Source organism: Saccoglossus kowalevskii, chromosome 9 (genome assembly GCF_978046115.1).
Source record: "Saccoglossus kowalevskii chromosome 9, keSacKowa6.1, whole genome shotgun sequence".
Taxonomy (NCBI): domain Eukaryota; kingdom Metazoa; phylum Hemichordata; class Enteropneusta; family Harrimaniidae; genus Saccoglossus; species Saccoglossus kowalevskii.
The window spans coordinates 16,388,547-16,400,388 of NC_140649.1; the positions used below are offsets into that span (position 1 = coordinate 16,388,547).

At 37.3% G+C, this 11,842-nt stretch overlaps 1 long non-coding RNA gene across 1 annotated transcript; it reads left to right on the forward strand.

The window, feature by feature from the left end:
* Positions 1-3,048: 3,048 nt before the first annotated feature.
* Positions 3,049-8,843, forward strand: LOC144360295 (uncharacterized). Its single transcript, XR_013422190.1, has 2 exons — positions 3,049-3,236; positions 8,515-8,843. It is a non-coding gene; the product is annotated as an uncharacterized LOC144360295 (long non-coding RNA).
* The last annotated feature ends 2,999 nt before the right edge of the window (positions 8,844-11,842 follow it).

An 11,842-nucleotide genomic window follows, 5' to 3' on the forward strand; every position in this document is an offset into this window, starting at 1 on the left:
AGGGATGACAGCAAACAATGTTACCGAGATGAACGCCATCGGCGGCGAGTATTATATTACCCATATCATTGTAACAGGTGAATTCATTTGTCTGTTAAAAGCGGTAGTAATTTTTAACAACATAAACATATTTTCTTCCTTCCCGTGTTCTCAGTATTGTAGGTTGACCTCAACTGTCAGTGTATGAGAAGTTCATTGGAGTGGGGGTTCACCCCCCCAAAAAAGCTACCCACCACATGAGTTTTTTTTTGTATGTGTTTTATATAATGGCGAAAACAAGTTTATCAATGAAAAACAGTGGATTTTTCTCTTTTAGAATGAATTGCCTATTTTTGTTGTGTGTGTGTACCTGGTAGACTGGTTACCGTCATGTATTTGAAGCCATTTCAAAAAAAGAAAGTTGTTATTTTACCCACCGCCACTTTGAACAAAATTACACGTATACACGGGAAATTGAATTGAGAACCCAGTTGTTGTTTTTTTCAAATTTAAAATAAAAAAAAAGGATTTCCAACACTCTCGCTCTGGTTTGGCGTGGCCACGAGAAACCGTTCAAAAACTGAAACTTGAGGGCGGTATAACACTGAATATCACGTTGTGAGAGGGGGAGCAAGGGGGATAGCTGATACAGGTTAAGAAATAAAGAGGCATTTTACGTTTTTACAGGAAATAAAATGAAAATTCCATTTACAATAAAAAATAGGTTTTTACATTTTACAGATAAAGCAAATTCCTAATTACATTTTACATTTTTATAATATTTTTGAAATCAAAATTCGAAATTAAATACGAATTACGACATTTAATTTGAAAAGTGTTTTATACGCTTACAAAAAACAACATCTTTGTACAAATTACGGACGAATAAAATAGCTGATTACATTTTACACCTTGCCCATGTCTACGGATTTACGTTTTCTATTTATTTAAATTACATTATTACGAAAATAAAAACAATTGATTACAGCTTACGAAAATACCCCTTGCCGACCCTCTAATGATGATATTGAGTCAGCTATTGACGGGTAGAAGCGAGCAATAATCGTTCTATACCAACTATGGCATGACTTAAAATCACAGGGAACTGAAAACAGTTTCCATCCACTCATACCGCAGTAGTGTGCTTTGGCTATTTGATTGTGATTCCATCATGACCTCAGTTCGTATGATTTGATAACACAGATATTCATCTAAAAATGATCACCATAGTTGTTCACTGGTCGCTGGTCTCCAATTGTCGAGGTTACTACGCAGTTCCCACACTTGTCATAGCCGAGGTCAGTCAGCCGTCTTTCCAGGCTCAATACTCGCGGCCAATGACACATTATCGCACAGTTTGACCAACTTGTTGCGTCTTTTATCTCGCCACTCTTAACAATAAAGACATCGGTTAATCCGACATTGTTCGAAATCGACACTCGAGTCGAACTGAAGTGGAGAACACTTTTACGGACGTCGCCATGACAATGGTGTAGGCATTGAGGGCGTTCTCGCAACCGTGACAAATTCAAACTCAAAGGTAAAAGCCATATTGTATATTTAAAAAAAAAATTGTATTGTTGTACACACTGTAGCTCACTAAAGTAGTTGTATTTGCCTATGAATTGCTGAGCCATGCCTCACACTATATCGAGAGAAGTTGGTAGCGTCTCACGATATGATGTGAGTTGTCGAAATATGCGGTCCGTGCTAGACATGTGCTCGTTCTTTAGCATTTTTAAGTAACCTATTAAACGTATTTTATTTGTACGATATAATTGATATACAGTGAAATGATGAAGCCATATTGAGTTGAAAAAAAGATGTATAATTTATATTGAATCCTCTGACACATATTTGTAATTTTAGTATGTGTATGTATACGTTTAACCTCACAATATGCAATGTGAATAAAAACATAACATTTGTAATTCTGCTGTTGTATGTTGGCGAATACATTGAACTATGATTTATATTGAACTGAAAAAACGCTATTCTTTTTGGTGTACATTTGAGTATTCATTCGATGAAACAATGAGTTAATCTAATACGCGTGCGCGTTGTTTTTTTTGGTTCGTACATTAACAATCACTGCACATGCGTAGTAGTGTTTTTTTTCCTCATGTTTCAACGAACGAATACTACACAGTGCATTGCTACATTTTTTATGTCAACGATGTTTTAAATGTGTATTCTGTGAGGGTGCATTTGTGATGTTAACCGCAAACAAGTGAGTCACGCAGCGCGTGTTCGAATTCCGCGCATAAAGCACACAAACCGCTTATACGCGTCGAATGGGACCCATGTCAAACACGCCGCGCGGAGACAACTCTCGCGCTTCAAAATGACGAATTTTAAATTGAAATATAGAGGAACTCCGCCATGGACATCCCTATAAATACACTACTTGTCCGTTGTATCCAAGGATGATGAAACTGCATTGACGGTTGATGGTAAACTATTAATCACAATACACAGTGTACTCAACCACTAAATGACCTCGTCTATTTACCCACATATGTGGCGCCCCGAGTGATGTACCGACAAAATGATGCCCCTCAAAACGAGCCTTTCAACTGTAATTGTCCGGAAAGAGGACGGCACTAAACCTACTAAGCAGGGGGTATGCGATGACCTGACAAGGACTTCCTTAATTTATTATGTTCGTCTAATGCAGTAGAAAAAAGGTTTCAAGCCTCGACATTTGTCACCAAACAACGTTGAACTTTTCATAGAGACCTGTGAGCTAATCCCCACTCCTCAAATGTACCCCTCTCTGTGCAATTTTGGAATGGAATGAAAAAAACCTACTTAAATCAGCGTTTTGCTCGACTGCACAGGCGTTAATGTATCAGTTATTGTTTCGTTCCCCTAACACTTAACTAAAAAGTGATAGGATTTAGAAAAAAAAAGTATTCGGTTGTTCCCCCCACTGCCACGCTCTTTTGTCGCGGTGTTGATCTCTGTGCACGGTCCAAGTGACACAGACGACCACTTTTCCCCTATAGTTTCTTAATCATCCAGCGGTATTAATCATCACGTGACCCAGCTTCTCATACTAGTATATACCAAACACAAGACGACCCACGCTTGTAGTTGAATCGATTATAAGAAGCGGCGTCCGTCGCCGAAGGACTGGCGCTGCGAATAGTATGAGAAAGCTAAATAAGCCGTCCAACGGGATTATCTCGTGTGCTAGATATAGTATGAATGCACCAACGAAGTGTTTATCAGCCTCGGGGATATATCGGTTTAAGGTTAGTTGTTGTATTATGCAAATACAATAAGAATGTATGGGTTAATAACCATCAAAGTGATACTGCAAAAGAGGTGTTATTGTATGAATAAAAATATTAGCTGGCACTAAAAAAAAAACAAAAAAAACATTATGTCTAACAAAAAAACAAATAGTTCATTCTACCCGGACATACTTGGTAAATGTCGCGGCTACAATTTGATTAAAATGTCATGTAATGTGCGGCATGTATTTTTCATTTCATATTATTTATTGGATTTTAACTGTATACTAGTATGTTAAACAAATATATATTTAATTTCACGTACGTCTTAGTTTATTTTAACTATCTCGCTTATCAGCTAATACATAATATTTAACTAAATTAAATTAAAAAAGACCATTTACTATATGGGTCCCATATCGAATACGTCGCGGTGTGACGTCTGTGACGCTTTAAGTACGCTACCCTGTACACAAAATCACCATCTTTCGCTGACATACTATAGTAGTAGTAATAGTAAGATTTGATGTGACATTTGAATCTTAATTGACAATAATTGTGCTAATGCATTTCAAAGCAAGATTGATTCAATCGTTGTTGTTGTTTTTTGTCTCAACCGGCTTATCCATGACATCATAACTCATTGTTTAATTAGCTCCGCTGAAATAAACATCGAGGCACGCTTTTTGCTCGAATTGAGGGTTACTTACACATCTTTCTGAATAAGCCAATTTACTAGTGCCGAGTGAGCATTCCCTTGTTCTTGCCCCAATGCGATGATAATTTGCCCACTTGTTCTTATGCTGGGATTTACTCACATATTCACACAGCTCGGATATATTGCCCTCATGTTTTTAGAGAAGCAGTCATGTAACGTTACGTCTCGGATTCTGAGATAAATCTCTCAGCCAATCAGATTGTTTTAATTTTAGCCTATCACAGGCGAGATGTTATTGACCTATCGTACACATTCCCGCCAATTTTATATTTATGTTACGATTGCTACTTTATAGAGTTGTGTTTTCTATCACGTTCGTTCAGAGAGTATATATACTCAGAATTTGTGTATTTCACCAGTGTTCATCTGTTGTTACTACTTACTATATCAGTCTATCTGGCAATAAACCACCACTGTGTTTTTTGCATACAACTGATCTGTCTGGTTCTGTTCCGGTATAGTCTTCCCCAATCTTACCCCGGGGAGTTAACTGCTACACACTACATTTACTCCCCAACAATGTTCCCGCGAAGGATAATTTGCTCCCATGCAGGAAAATGTTTCATTCCCTTGTTCCCATGCAAAGATATGTGGGATGCGTTACTCTTATAACCTCACTACATAGATATGTGCGCACCTGTCCCCCACCACATGGATACTTTGCCCAGTTGTTACGAAACAGCGTTACTTCGTATCCATGCAGAGATACCCATCCCGGTTGTTCCCATGTACGGATGTTTTGCTCGCCTATTTTAATGTAGGGATTCTTTGACCACCGTGTATATGGTTAACATGCTTTCTCGTACATATATCATTTACAAGTGTAGATGGCTTCATTATAAGATTACATAGTACATGTACTGTCCACTGACAGGAAACATAAACGAATAAATGACGATCAGTATTACGTTGATATTGGAATCAAACAGTGTGTTGTCCATATCACCTACTTTGTTTATGTTTTTTTCGTTCATTACTTAAACAATTTTATTCTCCATGGGCAGCCGTCAATGCGATGGGGGATTTGTAACTCTCTCCCGGCCCGGCACGTGTTGGTGTGGGCCCACTAGTCTAAGGTCGTGAGAAACTTTAAGGTATTATCAATTGATATTGGTTAAATTAACCGGTTGGTTTAGCTTAGTATAGCGAGGGAGGGGAGGGGGGTAAATGCATCGAGACTAGCCACAATAGGCGCGGCAGCGTTTTGTGTGTTTTTCTTTATTCACAACAGACAGTTAATGCCGTGATACGAAGAGAAAGGTTCAGTAGAAAGTATACGGCATTGTTTGGCATTGTTGTTGATTTCTGAAGTCACCATAGTTGAATAAATGCCCTATAATGTACCCTAATTGCTCTATTTTATAAACACTGTATATTTTTATTGAAATTCTCGTCTTTTGATCAATGATTTAGTACTGGTATTCCGGTTAAATAAATCACAATCCGGCTACGACACCCGGTGATGTTCGTGACCGACGCGGGAAGATAAAAGAAACACTCCGGAAAACGACTAGATGAAATTGAGAATTTAATGCACGTGGACAGGGATAATTTTCATAAGATTTTGAAGTTTATCGCAGAAGCCTGCGCAAATGTGACACCTCGATGAAATAAATAAAGAACATACAGCAAAATCCGTCTTACCTTCCCTTCAAAGAGCGTGTCAATTTCCTCTAATCGCCCCTAGAGGGCGACATTCTAGATTCCTCAAAACGTCCCGCCGTGTTATTACCGATCTTGTTCGGGTTATTGATGTTGATAAGTGAAGAGAGCCGCTGGAAACGATGACAGTTATCGTAAAAATACAGAACATCTTGGACATTTTCTCATAATTCTCGGAGTATTATCCTATGGTTTTTAAATCCCCAAGTTGCCTTTTGGCTAAGATCATATGAATTCGGTGAAGCTGGGCGGAATTACTTTGTTTAGATGTAAAGCGTTATAATTACGCGTTTGTCTGCTTAGTGATGATCAATTTCACAAAGCCCTCGTTGGGATTACCCCCCCCTCCATATTTATTTATCCTCGTAAAACATGTCCATTGTGCGTCATGGTCGTCAAGTCACGTCGTGACCATGGTATACAACGCGCACACAAACATTGTTGTTTACACGAAATTTGAAACACACGCAGCACAACCACATTGACGCTTTAGATATATCTGCACTGTCGTAAAACATAAGAGATATAAAATCCTGAATCAATGCAGCTACCACGAACTGTGTGCCTAAACAGTCGGACGTGTCACGTTATTAATGATAAGAATCGATCTGCCGTATTTTTGTGGAGAACCTGCTGTTTTTGATATCAAACACATACAAAATTACAACATCAACACACCAATGTCCCGGTGCTCCATGTGAACAGTTTCCAGTTGAACCCCAGTGAAAAAACGCCGCCGTATAACTTACCCGACCCATGAAAACCATGGAAGGTACTATGATCTTCCATGTGCAAACTAAGTGCATGTAGAGAAACTCGTAAGTTTACCACCAGGAATCGGCTAAATATTTTCACACTTTTGCGTGATTTTATTCAAACTTTTCACAGTGCCATTGAGTAATACATGTGTATATATATATCAGAATTCGTGTGTATTAGTGGTAAAAATCGTTTTAAAGATGATAGCGGCCGCTGTTTTCTAAATTGTCCATTTGCAATGTACGCGGGATATATTTATTTCGTTTACAACCACCTGTAGTTGATACCGTGAATGACGTATCACACTACCCCCATCCAATGGTTCCTCTACAACCACTATGTAGTTTGAGTGTTGGACGTGTTGGACAAGGTTGGATGCTAAGATGTCTTTCACTGTCAATCACCAAGAAGCCGAGCATTGTCTTTGTGCACACGAGCGGTATTGACGACGACAAATAAATAACATATTTTTTTAGATATCAGGTTGTAGAATTTGAATCGGGTGTGAATTGGATAACAAAGAAAAACAACATTCCCACCACACATCACCAATAGGTTTGATTAAAAGCGAATCGAGAATCCAACCCATTTCACACTTCCATCAACAATGGCAACAGACTAATTATCACCAATGTAGCCATTTTGTTTTTGATCAGTCAACGATTAAACTGATAATTGCAGTGATGTCCTAATACAATAATTAATGTTTTCTATTGTTGTAAATCTTTAGTAGAACATCGTAGCAATGATTATACAAGGCTTTTGTTCAAACACGGAGCTAATGGTTCCAGTAATTGTGTTTTGTGTTCAGACAAATTGTTTTTCATTATTACACAAGTTTCCCACAGGGTAATATAATCAGAAATTTACTATACGTATATATACGTTTCAACTATATATTAATAAATTATGGGCTTGGCGCTTTGGAAACAAAAATAATTTCAAAAATTAATTATATAATATCGACTGAATTTTGTAGTGCACAAAGTGTTTTTTATATACTAAAATACTACGCATAATATTATAGCAAAATATACGCTTGTAAAGAACATGGAGATATTGTCGTCATGTTTGTTTCAAGAACACAAGATTAAATCACGATTTACACACGGAACGTTTAACCGATTCGAAACGAACTCTCGCACTTTATATAGTAATGCAATATTATCCATGTAAATGATTACACCAATTTATCGTAAATTCACGTTGCCATGGGGACACAGTTTCAATTTACCCTCGCCGGGGTATAAAATGATTAGAGCAATTCAAATAATCCGATCTCGTTCGACTGTGCGTTACCGAGAAGTCGCCCACATCAAAATTTCATAGTTTTCATACTCGGCCCGCTGGACAAGAAAGTGCTGAACCAATGACAAGAAGCTCCTACGTATTTAATGTACTAATTTCTTTCTATGTTCTTGCCGCTCGAACGCCTAGAGCAGCATCTTCGCTGTTTCGACACTTTAAAAAACAAGTTATTGAAACATTTTGCCACGACGGCAAATCCTCTTTGTGCGGTCTTGCAAGTCTTGCCGCTATTATAACACCCAAGGTGTGAAAATAGAGATGGCTTCGTTTTCAGTCCCGACGCCCACCGGGTCGTCTCGTGTGTCAGCAGAAGAAAGACAACTTTAAGTAATTTACAAATTCAGCGTCGGGGGTTTATCTGATATAATCTCCATCCATGTTAGATGCTGCGTATTCAATCTCATGCTGTTAGACTTCATCCAGACGACACAATAAATAAATAAATAAATAAATAAATAAATAAATAAATAAATAAATAAATAAATAAATAAATAAATAAATAAACAAACAAACAAACAAACAAACAAACAAATAAATAAATAAATAAATAAATAAATAAATAAATAAATAAATAAATAAATAAATAAATAAATAAATAAATAAATAAATAAATAAATAAATAAATAAATAAATAAATAAATAAATAAATAATTTGGGTTTTTTAATATTTTAATAACAGATCGGCAAATAACGCCTTTGCTGAGGCAAACAGTAATATTCAAATCACAAAATTGGAATTAGAACTTGTTAGTTATCATTCAGGCTATTTATTAATTTTTTGTTACTCCTTTTCAATTTTTTTTATATATGTGTTCATTTTTCTGGTTGTTTATTTGTTTGTTTTTAAAGGTGACGTCTCGCATCTTACCCACCTCACGCCGGAACTTGAAAGCAGCATCAGAACATCAACGATCAGCGATAAACCGCCAACTATCGTCTTTAATCAAAGTAACAACAAAGTTGGCCACAAGAGGGAGACATTTATAAAGCCAAATCAGCGCAAGAAGGCCAGGCAGCGCGCATTGAACGAATGTGGAATTGGATTTGTCTATTGTATTACCGAGCATACCATTATCATGTTAGGACCACAGTCACATATCATGTAAAAACAATTGATCAATAAAAACAATTGGTCAATAAAATTATCACAGCATATGCAATAAAAACCGTGATCAGAATTGTCACAAACAACTTTTTTGGTGGGGATTTATAGTTTCATAGTTTGTTTTTGTTACCAATATGCCGACTCTACTCTACGAATTAGGGTTATTGAAACATTTTTGTTAGAACACTGAGGTCACCATACTACAATAATGCAAACATAAATTCAGCACAAAAAAAAAACAATATCTAAACTAGTCGGGACAACTATTAGGCTTCTAACACACGTAGTCCACATGATATTAGTTATAATGATTGGTTTTGAAATAGTTATTTATACCCAATTACGTCCGTCCCTAAGTATGGCTTTCCTCTGTCAGATGAATTGTCAGATATTGATATACTGCCACCAGTGGCGGATATCGACTGGGTCCAATGAGAGAAAGTGAAATCTCAAATGCAATCCTTTAAACTTACAATTTTAAGTCAGCGAGTCCGATGGTAAGTCATCGGGCCAATGGTAAGTCATCGGGTCCAATGGTAAGTCATCTGGCCAATGGTAAGTCATCGGCCCAATGGTAAGTCAGCGAGTCCGATGGTAAGTCATGGGGCCCCATGGCAAGATAGCAGGCCAGATGTTAAGTCAGTGGGCCGGATGATAAGTCAGTTGGCCTCGTCACCTGCGCATGCGTTAGATGGCCATAGCGTGTCATTGTTTACAAACAAGCGTGTACCCACGAGCCTTTGCGTTTCTATTATTATTATAGCGTGTGTTGTTATCGTGGCTTGGGACTCAATTCCCGCGCGTGCGCACGTGACGACTTCCCCGCTTTAAGTTAACGAGCCCGCAGGAGTCAGCAAGCCCGATGGTGAGTCAGCGGACGTATATTTGATATTACATGCAACAAGCAGAACACGTGGTCAACAATGTCGTGGGACATAACAAAAATGGTTCATTGGTATAAATCAACAACGTTACACAAACATATCTTAATTTTACATTTAAAGCGGGAGGGTCGTCGCGCGGGAATTGAGTCCCAAGCGACGATAACAACACACGCTAAAAACGCAAAGGCTCGTGGGTAAATGCATGTTTGTAAATAAGATACGCTATGGCCATCTGACGCTGCGCAGGTGACGACTTCCCCGCTTTAACATCGGGCCCGCTTTAAGTGACTGGACTTAATTTTACCAGTGTATATACATGTATATATAACATTCACTTGAATCAAGTATGATTCAAACAACCTATATACATATACAGTGCTCTTTAGGAGTAGGAAGATGGTTGTCACAGTGGTTTGCCCCCCCCCCCCAATACTGGCGCATTTAGAGGGAGGGCGTCAAATACTAATTACTTGCCCATATGGAACATTGATGAAATCTGTAAATGTTTAAATCGGAAAAAACGCAAATAATGTCATATTTTCTATGTATAGTGGGAGCGTGGTTAACGTCACAGTTCAGGTGAACTTATATACACGAGGTAAAATGTCTGGCACCGAAAACTGAACTAAGGTTAATTTACATCACAAACCAAAACGAATGAAAGCACCAAAATCAGTATTTCTTTCGCTTTTAATCGATTAAAAAAACACAGTTAGGAATTGATGCATTGGTTATATGTGTACAATAGTCATTTTTTCGAGTGCTTGCATTGCTGTCTATTGCATAATACCAATACACCGAACAATTGTTTCAGTACTTTTGGCACAACCGCAACGTTGTTATTTCTTAATCCGACGTGTAGTGGCAACTTAGAATTCACTGTATAGTATTTATGTTGACCGTTAACACTATGCTCGTTTTGGGCCTAACTGCAGTTTATCAGAATCCAATATGTGTAATGATTACCTCACAAAATTCAGGGATATTGACAATGCTGTAATATATAATATAAGGTTATTACGAGAATACCTCAAAGTATGCACGAAGGCAGTACAGTATCGACCGACGCGCTGCCGAGGTCGGTGCGCGGCGCACTGTATGAGTGCATACTTATGATTACAACCGTGGAGGTTTACAATCTACATATGAATACAGCCATAGAGGTTTACAATCTACATATGAATACAGCCATATAAGTTTACAATCTACATATGAATACAACCATGGAGGTTTACAATCTACATATGAATACAACCATAGAGGTTTACAATCTACATATGAATACAACCATAGAAGTTTACAATCTACATATGAATACAACCATAGAGGTTTACAATCTACATATGAATACAGCCATAGAAGTTTACATTCTACATATGAATACAGCCATGGAGGTTTACAATATACATATGAATACAACCATAGAGGTTTACAATCTACATATGAATACAGCCATATAAGTTTACAATCTACATATGAATACAACCATAGTGGTTTACAATCTACATATGAATACAACCATGGTGGTTTACAATCTACATATGAATACAACCATAGAGGTTTACAATCTACATATGAATACAACCATGGTGGTTTACAATCTACATATGAATACAACCATAGTGATTTACAATCTACATATGAATACAACCATATAGGTTTACAATCTACATATGAATACAACCATAGAGGTTTCAATCTACATATGAATACAACCATGGTGGTTTACAATCTACATATGAATACAACCATGGAGGTTTACAATCTACATATGAATACAGCCATAGAAGTTTACAATCTACATATGAATACAGCCATGGAGGTTTACAATCTACATATGAATACAACCATGGAGGTTTACAATCTACATATGAATACAGCCATGGACGTTTACAATCTACATATGAATACAGCCATAGAGGTTTACAATCTACATATGAATACAGCCATGGAGGTTTACAATCTACATATGAATACAGCCATGGACTTTTACAATCTACATATGAATACAGCCATAGAGGTTTACAATCTACATATGAATACAGCCACGGAGGTTTACAAAATACATATGAATACAACCATGGAGGTTTACAATCTACATATGAATACAGCTATAGAGGTTTACAATCTACATATGAATACAACCATGGAGGTTTACAATCTACCTATGAATACAACCATGGCGGTT